The sequence below is a fragment of the Hylobates moloch genome, unplaced genomic scaffold (assembly GCF_009828535.3).
Source record: "Hylobates moloch isolate HMO894 unplaced genomic scaffold, HMol_V3 SCAFFOLD_15, whole genome shotgun sequence".
NCBI lineage: Eukaryota > Metazoa > Chordata > Mammalia > Primates > Hylobatidae > Hylobates > Hylobates moloch.
The window spans coordinates 13,192,005-13,207,769 of NW_026652290.1; the positions used below are offsets into that span (position 1 = coordinate 13,192,005).

Here is a 15,765-nt window from a genome sequence, read left to right on the forward strand (position 1 = left end):
CCCCCAAATCGGAATTAGCTCCTCCTCCTCCAGGCTTCAACACCATTTACTTCAAGGGTCTGTGTCCCCGAGTTGATTTATTGCTTGTGTAAGTGATCAAGTAGAGATACTTAATAATGTCCCACTCAGACTCCAAGGTCCCTGAGAACGATGCCTGTGTTTTATCTTTCTACATGAATTACATGTCATGTAGGAAGTGCTCACCAGGAGTTTGTCACATTAAATAACTAAGTTTTGAAGGAGGACATTTCTGGATTTTAAGATAATAGGAAGAAAGTTAGGATAATACCAAACTTCTCCAAAATGCCTCTTTCACACAAAGCAAAATGAACCTAGTAACTACAGGGTAAGGTATCAGAGGATGAGACTCATAACATTTTATGTAGTCAACATGGAGCAGAAATTTAGGGTATGGAGGAGGAAGAGGGGTGCCCAGGGGGTTGGAAAAAATCATTAGGAATATCAGAAAATCATTCAGTTTTAAGAATTTCTTATGTTTCTTTCTTTCTGAGGCTCGCTGGTGAGGTTTGCTGTGCATTATGACTGACTTTAAGGGCTTTGTTTCTCTCCCTGAGCTGCCCTTACACAGAGGCAGAGAGGTGACGGGGGCGGGTGGGGGTGGTGAGAGTGGGGATGGCGGTGAACAGAAACCCCTTACTCCTGCTCTTTTGGTCTTGGTCTATCACAACACCTTGTTTACTCAGCCCACCCCTGTATGGGGTACATTGTCACTTCTCAGTCTGCAAAGGATAAGAGATAAAAAGGGATCCTTGAAAGACTTACGTCACGCATTAGGAAGCTCTTTGCTATTGGAGGAGACAATTTCCAGCTTCATCCCACAGGTTTGTTGGTGGTCAGACTTGAAGAGATTAATGGTGGATAAACAGGTCCCAGGGAAAGTGGCAGCGACCAATCTGCTGCCAGGAAGCAGGGAGAGAAATGCTACACTATAGGACTCCGTATATGGCACTCACTTCTTCCATGGCTAGATTAGGGTTGCCTGACCTTACAGCATAACAAGAAAGAGGCTTGTGCAACTGAGAAGGAAGCAGACTCTCAACCAATAGCCAAGAATGAAAACTCTGGTTAGGAGATAAACAGAATCTACCTGATATTCTGATATGCTTTTCTGGAAGTTCTGATAATGTGATGAACATGGTGGAAAAGTGTCTTTGCCAGGTGCATTATTGGTAAGTTGCTCTGCTAATGCCACATGAGTTGATTCTCATTGTGGAGGTTTTACTGAGTGGAGAAGATAATTATGGGCTACAATAGGATTGTTTAATTAGATAATTAAAGAATAAATTATGTGACCCTCTCATTTTTCTGTATGTGTACAGGCTTATTATTATTATTATTTTTTTACTTTAGTGCAAGGGTCAATCAACTTCCTCTTAAAGAACCAGGTATCAAATATTGTAGGCTTTGTGGGCCATATGGTCTCTGTTGCGATTATACAACACAGCTGTTGGAACACGAAAGTTACAATATGTGAATGAGTAGGCATGGCTGTGTTTCAGTAAAACTTTACATATGAACACTAACATTTGACTTCCATAGAATTTCCATGTGTTAAAAAAAGAACCGTTCATTTGATTTATTTGTCAACCATTTAAAAATGGAAAACCATTCTTCACTCACAAGCCATACAAAGTGGTAGAACAAATTTAGCCTGTGGGCTGTAGTTTGCTGACTCCTGCCTTAGGGGATGCCTCAGTGCACCTCCTGTTGCAAGGAGATTGGAGCTAGTTTCCAGGATAGAAATGAGTATTTTGAAGTTTTCCCAGCAATTTCAAAATCCGTTTTCAGGCTAGATGACTGGTCCATGATAAGTCTGAAAAGAACCAAGCCTGGACTTGCCTGCCTAACTCCAATTTGAAATCTGTGGCTTCCAGGGACCTTGAAGTCTTCCAGTTCATATTCCAGACTTCATGACCACATTTAAACCAACTTAGGGATACACGGCCCCTCTCTGTTAGAGGAAAACAGACCTTAACTCCTAGAGTAAACAATTTCATCATCATGTCCCTTAAGCACTCATTTTCACACTGGCCAGCTTTCAGGGGTGTAATGCAATCTCACTTCCTAATGTTGTGGATGAGTAACGTAACGTAACGTAATGTAATGTAATGTAATGTAATGTAATGTAATGTAATGTAATGTAATGTAATGTAATGTAATGTAATGTAATGTAATGTAATGTAATGTAATGTAATGTAGAGAGTTGTTTATTCCCCTACACATCTTCACCAAAGGGGTAAATAATGGCGACTCTCCATTTCTGGGTTTTATTTGACATTTTCCTCTACTGGGCCAGCTATGACCTTAGGTGTGGATCATTTCCTTTTCCCTAGATGGAAGAAGCTGATGTTATGGAGAATGGGGGTGGTGTTTGCTGATGTGGTTCCTGAATGTCTCCAGCAGCCCAGAGTGAAGCACCACTATAACAGTATTTAAAAATAGAGAATAAAGTAAGCTTAATGTAGCAGTTTTCTCAAGATACCAGAGTAGGCATTTAAAAAATAACTCAGGATGATTCTTTCTGGAGTCTGCCAAGGCGCTGAATTCTGAGACCACGGTGGGATTCTGATATTTAAAAAATGTTCATTGGTGGGGGTGGGGAGGTGATGGACTGCCATAGTTTAGTGCAGTATCTTGTGTCTAGTAGGCTCTCCATAAAGGTTTACTACACAAATGAAGGGGATGAGGGTTTAGAAGAGCATTTTGTCTGAACAGGAATTCTGGTTTCCTTCCAGCTGAACTGCCTCTTGGGTTGCCTCTCAGGTCTTTGTAGAAACATATGACATTCTGAGGAGTGGAGAGAAGTTCCCCTTTGGATCCCAGGCAATTGGCACATCAAATCCAGTCTTACTTTTATGACACCAGAGTCCACACGGCTCCCTGTTTCTAATAGCTGCTACTGGCTCAGCATTATCTCAAAAGAGGAATCCAGCTTCCTTGGTTTTTGCCAAAGCCCAAATCAATAAGTGTCTGCTTTCTGCTGCATTTGCAATTGGTCCTGCTGGCAGCAGGCAATGTTGAGCACGTAGAAGCCATGAGCCCCCACCTAGCTCTGGACTTGTTCTGGATTGTAGAGACTGTTCCTTTGTAGGGGAGAAGGAACTGGGGGTTTGGAGGGGTAGGAGAAGTGGAGGCTGGGGCTCTGTGTTGCCCTGTTTCCTTGTGAGGTAACTAGGAAGTTTGGGCAATTTTTAAGCTCCCATCCTTAATAACAATTTTGTTTTTTTGCTGGGAGTTGTGGGAGGAGAAGGAGGGGAAGTTGGAAAGAGGTTGCTCTCTGGAAGTTATGAGACCCTGGAAAGAGAGAGACATATTCAAAGAAAATTGAGACAAATTTTTTTTTTTTTGAGGTGGAGTCTCACTGTGTCCCCTGGGCTGGAGTGCAGTGGCACCATCTTGGCTCACTGCAAGGTCCGCCTCCCAGGTTCACACCATTCTCCTGCCTCAGCCTCCCCAGTAGCTGGGACTACAGGTGCCTGCCACCACGCCCAGCTAATTTTTTGTATTTTTAATAGAGATGGGGTTTCACCATGTTAGCCAGGATGGTCTCGATCTTCTGACCTCATGATCCGCCTACCTCAGCCTCCCAAAGTACTGGGATTACAGGCATGAGCCACTGCGCCCAGCCAAATTGAGACAAATTTTAAAGATTGTTTATAACCTCAAAATTAGTTCCATGCCCTTGATACCAGAAGCATTTCTCCTCTGGTACAGAAAAGGCAAGTTTGCATGTTGACATTAGACTCTAGTCTCTTTAAGGTAAAATTCAGGTTCTACTGATCTTTGAAGCCTTGGCATCCAGCATGAAGCATGACATACAGTAGGTGCTTAATACTTGTAGGTGACAGAGTGAACATCAGATGAGCAAGCAGAATACGTGCTCAGCACCATCAGCTTTTCTGGATATGTGGGAAATTAAATCTTTTCTCCATACGATCCCACCCTTTCTCTACCCAGAGACAAGCTGTTATTGGCAAAAAGTAGCAGAATTACATTCAACATCCAGACCTGCAACAGTGGCTTGAAAAGGTGTGCAATGTGTTGAATTTCAATCCCTTTGCTGAAAATAAATGGAAAAATGTGTTATTGCTGCTCATGTCTCTTTGGCTTATCATGTCTTTAACACTTTTGTTAAAAAGGGAATTTAGTTTTCAGACCACTGGGAAACTATCAAGCTTTGGCTAGAGCAGCAATTTTCAACCCTGGTGGTATGCTGGAACCTCCTGAGGGGTTTAAAAGAATCCCAACACACAGGTGCACTCTACACCAATTGCATCTGAGTTTTGGCAGGTGGGATTCTGGACAAGCTCTCCAGGTAATTCAGATGTGGGCAGCCTAGGCTGAGACACCCCTGAGTTGGCATTTACCCATGCTGGAGCACTAGCGCCAAATGGCTGCTCCTCTGATTGCAAATTAGCAGTCAAATCAGGGGGCTTTGGAGAGTGGAAATAATAATCCTGTGGATTACAGTATTTGATTAGAGTCAGCACTTTTTATTTTTGGCAGTGGTTCCAACAAGTCAAGCAAACCTTGAATCTTTATATACAAAAGTCATTTAGTTGGATTAAAGTTTTATTGCTTTTTGCCAACTTTTGAATTGGGTGGAAACTATTAGTGCTAGAGAAATGTCATGATTTCTTTTAGAGCAAGGCTTGTGTTGCTCTTTTCTGAATCCCCAGCTTCTAGAATGAGGCCTACCATGTGGTAGATAGTAAAAAACGCTACAATAATTACAGCAGCTCCTGCTTGCTGGGTACCTACTGTTACACTGAACACCTCATGTAATCTTCGAAACAACCATATGAGAGAGGTCCTATTAGTATCTTCCTTTAGGAAGGTCCAGAAGGCAGAATTCTAAGATGACGCCAATATTCTGCCCCCTATTGTGCCTGCCCTATATAATCCCCTCTCCTTGAATGTGGGCCGGACCCATGAATATGATGGGATATCACTCCTATGATTATATTATGGCAAAGGTGAAGAAATTTTGCAGATGTGACTAAGTTTCCTCATCAGTTGACTCTAAAGTAATCAAAAGGGAGCTTATCTTGGGTAGGCCTGGCCTTATCAGGTGAGCCCTTTAAAAGAAGTGTTAAAGATTGGAGGCCTGCTGATAAGCAAGTCACCATGAGTAATAATGCTGTAAGGAAATAGATTCTGCTAACATCCCAGAGCCCCAGATAAGACTCTGAGTAAGAGGACTTAGCTAAGTCACCCAGATTCCCAACCCACAGAAACCATGACATAATAAACAGGTGTTGATTTAAGCCACTACATATGTGGTAATTTGTTATGCAGCAATAGAACACTAATACACCAGTGGAAAAGTCATGATACAGAGAGGTTAAAGGGCTCGGCCAATGCTCCACATTAGGAGCTGATGGAGCTGGGAGTCAAACCCTGACATTTCTGACCCCGAGCTATTTAACCATGTCACCATCACCACCACTTATTTATAAAATGAGGCTCATTTGCACTAGCCCACTGGCTTTCTGCAAGCTATAAACTGGGACAAAGCCAAGGTGGATTCAAAATCTTGCTTGCTTTGTGCAATGATGTGGAATTAGAGGCAGGAGCTGCCAGCATACCCCACACATGTGGAGGGTCAGGGCCAGAGGTGTGGAAATGGTGTCTTTTCCAGATCCACACTCCAAGCTGTGCCCCCAATTTGGTAAATATGTCAGTCATGCACAAGAGAAGGACTGAAGAAGGCTGTTTTAATCACAACTGGGAGCTCAAAGGCCAGTTTACTGAACATCAAATAAACCTTAAGAAAGAAAGAGACGGGGCTGTGGTCGTGTGGTGACAACCATATCTGCTTTGCTCCAGCTGAGAGGCGAGGGTGTTGGCCTACATTTCTGATCAGATCCAGAATTTAAACATCATAATTATTACAGTGGTCCTTTCTTAAAGAAAAACTAAGCTTTACTTTCATTAGTAATGTATATTTTAATCCAGCTTTTCCATTTTCTTTCTTTTTTTTTTTTTTGAGATGGAGTCTTGCTCTGTCGCCCAAGCTGGAGTGCAGTGGCACGATCTTGGCTCACTGCATGCTCCACTTCACGGGTTCACGCCATTCTCCTGCCTCAGCCTCCCGAGTAGCTGGGACTACAGGTTCCCGCCACCATGCCTGGCTAATTTTTTTGTATTTTTAGTAGAGACGGGGTTTCACTGTGTTAGCCAGGATGGTCTTAATCTCCTGACCTTGTGATCTGCCTGCCTCGGCCTCCCAAAGTGCTAGGATTATAGGCGTGAGCCACCATACCTGGCCCAGCTTTTCCACTTTCTTAAGGAGATTGAGACAGAACTTTTAAGATTTGGTTATTCTCGACGGGCGCGGTGGCTCACGCTTGTAATCCCAACACTTTGGGAGGCCGAGGCGGGCGGATCACGAGGTCAGGAGATCGAGACCACGGTGAAACCCCGTCTCTACTAAAAATACAAAAAAATTAGCCGAGCGTGTTAGCCGAGCGTGGTGGCAGGCACCTGTAGTCCCAGCTACTCAGAGAGGCTGAGGCAGGAGAATGGCATGAACCCGGGAGGCAGAGCTTGCAGTGAGCCAAGACTGCGCCACTGCACTCCAGCCTGGGCGACAGAGTGAGACTCCGTCTCAAAAAAAAAAAAAGATTTGGTTATTCTCAGACTGGGGCCACATGGGCTTTCTTTGCAGGACATTTGCTACGCTGGGTGGCCAAAGCCAGCTTGGTGAACACAGGTGTGTGTTCTTGTGTTGGCTTCTAAATGGGTTCTCAGAGAGGTGGTCACCACCCCTCTATCATCTTGTGCGAAGGTCATGGGTGTCCCACACCAGAGCAGTCCACAGGTATTTATAAGCTGAATGGTGCTGTGTGAGCTCCAGTGAGCAATGCAACTCTGTAACTGCCCATGACGTGGACTTTGACTCAAAGGTAGGTGAACCATACTCTACCCTCTGGCAGCTGTGTAACTTTGGGCAAGTCACTTGACTTGTCTTAGCCTTCATTTCCTCTTCTATAAAACAGGGATAATAATGTTTGGGAAGACCTCCTACTCAGTATCCATTCTCCTCTCTTCTTCAGTAGGAGGAGCCTAACCGTGGGATGAAGTTAGTGTGCTCTAGCTAAAACCATTTCATTGTCTTGCTGCTGGGATGGCTGTAAGACCTATCTCTGGCTAGTGAGAAGTGAAAGTCTACTGGTAAAGAAGGGGTGTCTTGGAAAGTTATCATTTTCCTGTACTAAGCTAGAATGTTCCTTTTCATTTTCCCTTTACCTGCCTGTCCTCTTCCTACCTGGAATGTAGATGTGATGTCCAGAGGTGAGCAGCCATCCTGTGAGCCTAAGGATAAGGAGGAGCAGAAAGCTATGAATGGTTTGGGTCTCTGATGGCATCATGGAGCTACCCACCAGCCCTTCCCTGTCTTCCTTTGGACATCTTAACACATGGGGGAAATATACTTCTCTTTCTATTGGTGATCTTTTTTTTTCTTTTTCTCCTTCAGGCCAAATGCAATTCTAGCTGATGTAAAAACCTGCCTCATAAGGTACACTTCCCAAATATTTGAAAATACTCAGTGAGCCATCAGATGTTAACATAAGCAAGAAGTCACTCAACAACTTTATTATTAAGGATCCCTTCCTAGAGATATAATCAGTGCGAAAGGAGAAGGGACAGGGATGTCTCTCTTCTTCAGTACTGTCTTGTGGGAAGTAAGTATCCTGATACGGTATGGGAATGTGTGGCCAAAATATAATTTAATCAGAGTAACAAATTGCCCATCAGGCCTAATGTGTCTAATTTTGTCTGAGGCAGAGAAGACCCAAGAAAGAGTTGCTGTCTGTCTTTGAATACCCCTTGCCTGGGAGAGAGTTCACTTGACTTGAGATCTACAAAATATGTAGGGATTTGGGGTAAGACAAGTGGGCAGTAACCAATGTATACCCCAGCAAGGCCATTTTAATGGACTCACAGTTCCACATGGCCAGGGAGGCCTCACAATCATGGCGGAAGATGAAGGAAGAGCAAAATCATGTCTACATGGTGGCAGGCAAGACAGCTTGTGCAGGGTAACTCCCCTTCATAAAACTGTCAGATCTTGTGAGACTTATTCACCATCATGAAAACAGCACAGGAAAGACCTGGCCCCATGATTCAGTTACCTCCAACTGGGTCCTCCCTATGACATGTGGGAATTACGGGAGCTACAATTCAAGATGAGATTTGGGTGGGGACACAGCCAAACCATATCAGACATCATCTGCATCAATGGACACCAGATATTATGGAACAAGAAGAGGATGAGCACATTTTTCTCTCCTCAGTCCAGTCACAGCCAAACTCCTGAATTTAGCTCAAGGGCTTGACTCCAGTAGGCACCTGGACCAACCAACTGGGGCTCAGTCAGAGGAAAGTGATGAGGATGGGGCAGAAAACCAAAACCCTGTTTGTTATTTAGGGCCATGACTACAGGAGGTAGGAATAATGGCTTGAAGAAAAGTGGGCCCAGTGGAGGACATGACAGTTATTTTCAAATCTGAAGGGCTTCCACATAGAGCAAGGATCAAACTCCTTTGGCTCAGTCGCAGTGGGTGGAATTGGAACCAACGGTGAAAACTTCCAGGTTGCAAGATTTGGCTTGGGGTTGGGACTCGGATCTGTATATGTCAAAGACAGAGTGACCCATCTCAGTGGCTGGTCCCACTGCTGGTGATATTTAAGCACATATGGAACTACCGCTTGCTGGGATGTGGTACAGGGATACCAGCATGCATTCACCTGTTGGCTTCTTCACTCAATGAACTAATTGATTTCTTTTAGTTAATTGCTAATTGATGAATTAACAATTATTGGTGCCTGCCATGTGTCAGGCTCTTACAGCCTGGTCTGACTGACCACAGCCTTTGAAATCTCTCCTAACTTTGTGATTCTTTGATACTCTGAGTATAATGAATTCCATTTTGCATGGGGGAAACTGATGCACCAAGGTCCAGAGTGAGTTGTACAAAGCCACAGAACACATATGTAGCGGATTCTTCATTCTCTCTGAGCTTTTGCTCTCTCTAGTCTCCTTTCTTTTTCAAACGGTTGTTTCTTTCAGAGAAAAAAAAACACGCAAAAAAACTAAGTCATGCTTTACTAAACCATCTGGGCTTGGCGAGCATGTTTGGGGAGGATGTGCAGTTACACAGTATTGGTCGGAAAGATGTGTTTTCCTGACTCTGGACAAATTGAAGCAAGCTCTCCCTTTGATCTGCAATCTTCCAAATTTCCCCAGATACCCCCAAGCAGAGGCAGATTATATGCAAGGGCTGTGGTTCAGATTTCATGGAACACATGGCTTTCTCACTGGGGCGTGGCTGTGGATTCTTCAGATTCAGTCAACCCCGTTATTCTCTGCACTTACATTCCAAAAATTGCTGTAGAAACCACACACCTCCAAGAAAGCCAATTTCTTTTTAAACATTTGTGAATCTTTCTCTCTCTCTCTCTCTGTCTCTCACACACACACACACACACACACACAGACACACACACACTACCCCACTTCATTGCCAATCTTTACATCTTATATCTGTGGCTTTTCTCTTTTAGGACCTCTTGCCTGGCAGAACCTCCATGGGCTGGGAGCTCCTCATCAGGCAATGAAAACCAACCTTACTTTTGCAGCTGGGCATCTCATAAGGAAGGAGCAGGGCCCTTCAGCTCAAGCCTCTATTCCTCCGTGGTGCATCAGGCTTGCAAGATGTAGCAAGAGCAAATTAGCAGCTGTGTAAGACTGTCTGACGCTGGTAAAAGCATCTGTTGGAAAACTTGCTTTGTAATTTCCTGAGCATTTAGGGTCAGAAGTGGGTAGGAACCCCCAAATGGAAGAAAAGCCTAATTGCTTTCAAGTGGGAGGAAAATAAGAAACAGACAAGCTCGCATGGGTGCAGTCTGTGGATTCTGAACTGCAGGCCCCTGGGGTAAATGTTTCCAAAGCAGTACTTTCTTAGGGAGCAAGAACTCACTTTCTCATGAAACGATTTATTTGGCCCAGACTGGACCATATATGGCTGGGAGTGGTGATCAAATTCACCCTCCCAACATTGCTCTGTAAGGTTGGAGATGAGTTGGAGAATGACGGATTGGAGCCCATTAATGAGTTCTCTGTGTTAGTGTATTGGATCATCTTTCTTGGTTTTAGTCACCAACGAGTTTTCAGCACCCGGAACAGTGCCTGACACATAGTAGGTGCTCAACAAACATTTGTTGAATGACAGAATGAATGTACTTTTGTGTCCTAAGCTCTCTCTAAAGTTTCTATGTCTTAGTTGGCTCTGTATTTGGTTGATATCTGAAATGGAGGTAAAACAACAATAACAACAACAGAAAAAAACAAAAGGAACTTTGATCTCTAGACAGAACTTGAGAGAAATATAAATTAAGGAGGCTGAAAGAGAATAAGGGAGCCAACATAGCTGTGTAGGGATGTTTGGGGAGGCCACGGCTCGTACGCAGACCGTTGGAAAGTGTCTCAGCCTGGTACAGGCCAGTCGTTTCTCTCACATGCCTTTGAAGTTTGCATCTCACTCTGAACTCTGCAGTGAAGATTTGGCCCTTGCTTTGCCTCAAGGCCAAGGCCTTTATCCTGAGATCAAGGGTCTTCCCTCTCTCTCCCGTCACTTTTGCTGCATCTCTTTTCTTCTCTTTCCCTACACTGCACTTCTCCTTAATAGCTAGTTTCAGTTCTGGATGGTAAGATTGGGCTTCGCAAAAGACCCATTTCGAAACTCTCTCTTAACAAATTCACATCTTGACAGCTTTCATTGGCCTGAATGTGACTAAAGCTGAGACTTCAGGGAATCGAAACTGTGATTTCCAAAAAGCACACAGCATCTGCATAACTAAAAACCCTCTCTGACTGTATGTGACTGGAGCTCTAGAGGAAATTTGGGGAATTTATGTACCCCCCTTTGCCAGCTGCAGTTTGTCACTCTCTTTAGTACTTGGAGTAATAGCTCTATGTTAATAATCACAAAGGGTTGCATATTTTACTTAGTAAATGAGGCTTAAAGATAAAACACCTTCTTTCTTTCCCTCCTCCATCAATAAGGCAAACTTAGCAGAAACATCATGTAGAGCTATTTGCAAAAGGCTTGATTTCTTTAGCTGGAGAAAGAAATGCAAATGCAAAGACGCCTTGCCTCTGTGCCTTCCCAACATCTCTTGGCATAGAGAGCACAGGCTTCTCTGTATTGAACCCGAGGTTAGTAAGTCAGAGCTCGGACAGCCATGGCAAGGATAGATGATTCCTTAGGTAATAGGTTAGGCAGGGGAGGAGCGATAAAGAGGGGCGGAAAAAAGAGAAAAAAAATTTACAAGAGAAGAAAAGAGGAGAGGTGGTAACATGCTTCCAGACAGCTCAGCTGCCTTTCTGTGCATCAGCTCATGACTGTGGCCTGCTGCTCTAAAGACACCAAATCCCCAGCAGATTCATTCCTCATACTTGAAGAGATGCCTCATTGGCTAGTGACTGCTCCCTGCCTTAATGGGATGTGCCTGGGGCTCAGATATGTGGTTTGCTAAGCTTGGAGACTGAACCCAACCTGGAGGAGCCCAACTCCACAGACACAAAGGCAATAAATGGGACAAAGAGTAGGGGGCCCTTGGCCAGAATCAAGCTAGCCCCTGGAGGTGGTGCCGTCTACATTTCCTTCAAATGATCAGATTCTCTCATCGAGAAGATGGGGCTGAGTCTCTGGGACCCAGAAGGCCATATGCAGCTACTGAGCTAGTGGCATGCGTGGGCTTTGGTTTTATTGGAAGTCGTCCTCTTTGGCCTAACACCAGATAATACCTAAATATGAGAATTAGAGTTTTTGAGCCAGATTCCAGTCGTGGGTAGTAGTAGCTCTGCAGACTTGCTGTTTGCAACATTTTTTTTTTTTTTTTTTTGAGACGGAGTTTCACTTTTGTTGCCCAGGCTGGAGTGCAATGGCGCGATCTTGGTTCACTGCAACCTCTGCCTCCCGGGTTCAAGTGATTCTTCTGCCTCGGCCTCCTGAGTAGCTGGGATTACAGGCACCCGCCACCATACATGGCTAATTTTGTATTTTTAGTAGAGATGGGTTTCTCCATGTTGGTCAGGCTGGTCTCGAGCTCCCGACCTCAGGTGATCTGCCCGCCTCGGCCTCCCAAAGTGCTGGGATTACAGGTGTGAGCCACCGCGCCTGGCTTTTTTTTTTTTTTTTGGTCTGGACCTATGACATTGGCTCTGGCCTTGTCCCAAAAGACCCTAGCTCCAGGACCTCATTTCATGAAACGAAATGCACCAGAGCTGGGTCTGCAGCCCTGGGCTGGCCTTACCCTTTGCATCTTTACACAGTTCTGCTTTGCTGAGAGAAGGGCCTTGTTCAGCAGCCTTATCTTCTCCTGCCTCCTTTGTCTTATCCTCAATGCTCCAGGCACCCTCCCGCTTCTGCAAAGCCTGACTGGGAGGTGAGTGCCCGTCTTCAGGCCGGCCCTCTTGCCTCTTGTTCCCCTCCTTCCTCTCACGGAGAACGCTCTAGACAGAGAAACATCCACCCTCAGGTGTGATATCTTGAGTGACTCAACAAACCCCAGTGAGTGACCCACCATGTGGTCACAAGAGGAAGATGTTGAACTGGAACCCCCAACTTCATGAAAAATGACTCAATCTAGAAAGAAAAGAAATGAGCCAGGTGTGGCAGCTCACACCTATAATCCTGGCACTTTGGGAGGTTGAGGCAAGAGTTTGAGACCAGCCTGGGCAATATAACGAGACCTGGTCTCTACAAAAAAGCTGAACTCTTACCTGGGTGTGGTGGCACATGCCTGTGGTCCCACCTACTCCGGAAGCTGCGGCAGGAGGACCATTTGAGCCCAGGAGGTTGAGGCTGCAGTCAGCTGTGGTGGCATCACTGTACTATAGCCTGGGTGACACTGTACTCCAGATTGAGTGACCCTGTCTCAAAGAAGAAAAAAAAAGAAAGAATACAGTCAGCTTATTCTTGCAAAAAATAGTAACTCCCACTTAATATTCTCATTAAGTGGGAATACTCTTCTAAATAGTCAGACGATTGGAGAACAGTGGTGACAACAAAGTATTTCATTTTAGAGTAAGTAGGGTCAACATACTGCATGTTAGACTGTGTTTTCTGTTTTTCAGTTCACTTTATGTTAATTATTCGTTTATATATTTTTAGTAATGACCAGTTGTGCTATATGTAATGGTCAGTTTTCATGCCTATCTCCACTGTTAGATTATATGTCCCATGAGGTCAGAATTCTGCACACCTTGTTCACCAGTGTACCTCTACCATGTAGTACTATATCTGGCAGAAGATAGATGCTCGATCTGTATTTGTTGGATGGATGGATGGAGGGATAGATGGATGGATTACAAAGTATTGGATGAAGGCAGAGAGGAAACATAGATAGTAGACTGTAAACTCTAAATATTAACCATGAAGAAGGGAGAGTTAATAGCGGTGCTTTTTTTTTTTTTTTTGAAACAGAGTCTTGCTCTGTCACCCAGGCTGGAGTGCACTGACCCAATCTCAGCCCCCTGTAACTTCTGCCTCCCAGGTTCAAGCCATTTGTGTGCCTCAGCCTCCCGAGTAGCTGGGATTACAGGGGTGTGCCACCACGCCTAGCTAATTTTTGTATTTTTAGTAGAGACAGGGTTTCACCATGTTGGCCAGGCCGGTCTTGAACTCCCGACTTCAAGTCATCTACCTGCCTCAGCCTCCCAAAGTGTTGGGATTACAGGCTTGAGCCACAGCACCCAGCCGGTAGTGGTGCATTTTTAATCAACCTCAAGTCCACAGTGATGACCAGAGTCAGTCAGGAGCAGAAAGTCAAGGGAGTGCTTCTTCACCCAAGAAGGTTGTGTCTGGGATTGTTCAAGAGTGTCCTGCTACATAGTAAGGGCTCAGACAATAGGCCATGACATTGCTTTGGCATTTTGTGGGTAGCCCACCTACAGAAGCACTAAGTGGCAATATATTTGTTAGGTTTAATATTTTTTTTCCTGAGAGCCAAATAAACTTAATCTGAAAACAAGGATCTCGGAGGTGATAATTAGAAGAGAATGGTTAAGGATGTAGAAATAATAGAGTCCCAACTGGAGCCTTATGCTCACATCAGACATTGGAACTCTCCTCATCGATGTTGGGTAGAAACCTGAAATTTTCTCATGCCTTCCAGATTAAAAAAAAAATGCATCATTTTTCATTTGAGTTTCAACTTGGTGCCTAAAGTTGCAGTTTTTGAAGCTTCTATTTATTTCTGATGGTTCTTTTACTCCTCTCAAAAGACTCAGCTTAAGCAGTTTATGTGTTGCACAGTTGTGACTAGCTGGGCAGTTTTTTTTTAGGAAAACAAAATTGTTAAGCTTGGAAAAACATCTGCTCTGTGTCTGTTCGCTAGATTCCGCCAACTTTTTTAGCAAGTTGTGACATTTGAACTGACAACCCTAAGGCATATTTCAGAACATTAAGGAAATCTATGCTCAATAAATAGGTTATTACACATTTCTCCAGTGCCCCATTAAAAAATCGGACAGTGCTTCTTTCGCTTTGGGATTCTTGTTTATAAACTTGTAGCTCAGCATTCCCATCTATCATATTAAGAAGGTACGCAAATGATGTAAGCCCACAGGACTCAATTAGGCCATGCCTCGTCAAGATGAATAGAGTCATCCAGTGACTGCTGGTGAGCTGAGATGCCCTCCATGGGAACAAATTCTGGCACTTAAAAATCATACTCATAAAATGTTGAAGAGAAGAGAATGCTTTTTAAAGGCCTCCTTGTCAAAGAACCTGTGGGGGAACTGACCAGATTTCCATCTGTTTCAAATTAAACGTGTTTATTATCTTTGTGTCATGCTCCCCAGCTCAGCATAATCAGTTAGAAAAAGGTCTTCTGTGATCTTAGCAGAAAGCATGTTTTTATAAGTTTATCTGGCTGCTTGCTTCCTTACACAAGTCAGCGGTATTTCTTCCTTCATTTTGACTCTGAGTTGTGCTTTATTGGAGCTAAAGCATGATGTTGGCGGGCTCTATTCATTTGGCACTTATTTTTCGTTTCCTGTCATGCCCCTGAATCTATGCTACATTTTGGGGATACAGTGGGAACAAGATACTCAGTAAGTAAATATATAAGTAAAGTAATTATGGTTTGCAAAAGTTGCCCTAAAGGAAATAAACATGGGAGACAGAGACAATCAAGCACAAGATTGTCAAGGACAATCTTTAGATTGGGTGGTTAGAAAAGAATTTAGAGCTGAGGCATGAAGGCTAAGAACAAGCTACTCAAATAGAAATGGAAGGATGAGGATTCCAGGCAGAAGAAACAGCATCTGCAAAGGCTTTGAGATAGTCAAAGCCTATCAAAGCCTCTGGTCATCACTGTGGACTTGAGGTTGACGAAAAATGCACCACATAGCTTCCTGATATGATAGATGGGAATGCTGAGCTACAAGGGCTTGCAGTATCTGAGGGACGGAAAACCAGCCAATGTGGTCGGAGTGGACAGAGAGGGGGAAAATGGCATGGAGGGATGCCAGGAGATAAGGCTGGAGAGAAACCTGAGCCTGCCCAGGCAGATTTTATAGGAAGTGTTCATGATTTTAGATTTTATTCCAAAAGCAATGGAAAGCCAAAGGAAAATGCCATGCTTGGATTTACATTTTATGAGAATCAGGCCGGCTTATCTATGAAGAACAGATTGGAAGGGGGAAGGGGGAAGCAAGGAAGCCAGGTG

General features: G+C 44.1%; 1 long non-coding RNA gene across 2 annotated transcripts; it reads right to left on the bottom strand.

Moving 5' to 3' along the window:
• Positions 1-852: 852 nt before the first annotated feature.
• On the bottom strand, positions 853-12,912 carry LOC131381290 (uncharacterized). 2 transcript variants are annotated; one of them, XR_009209925.1, is made up of 4 exons: positions 12,815-12,912; positions 7,292-7,338; positions 4,030-4,081; positions 853-914 (listed from the first exon to the last, which is right to left on the bottom strand). It is a non-coding gene; the product is annotated as an uncharacterized LOC131381290 (long non-coding RNA). The 2 variants fall into 2 exon arrangements; XR_009209926.1 differs by lacking the exon at positions 853-914 and adding an exon at positions 3,249-3,315.
• Positions 12,913-15,765: the final 2,853 nt, after the last annotated feature.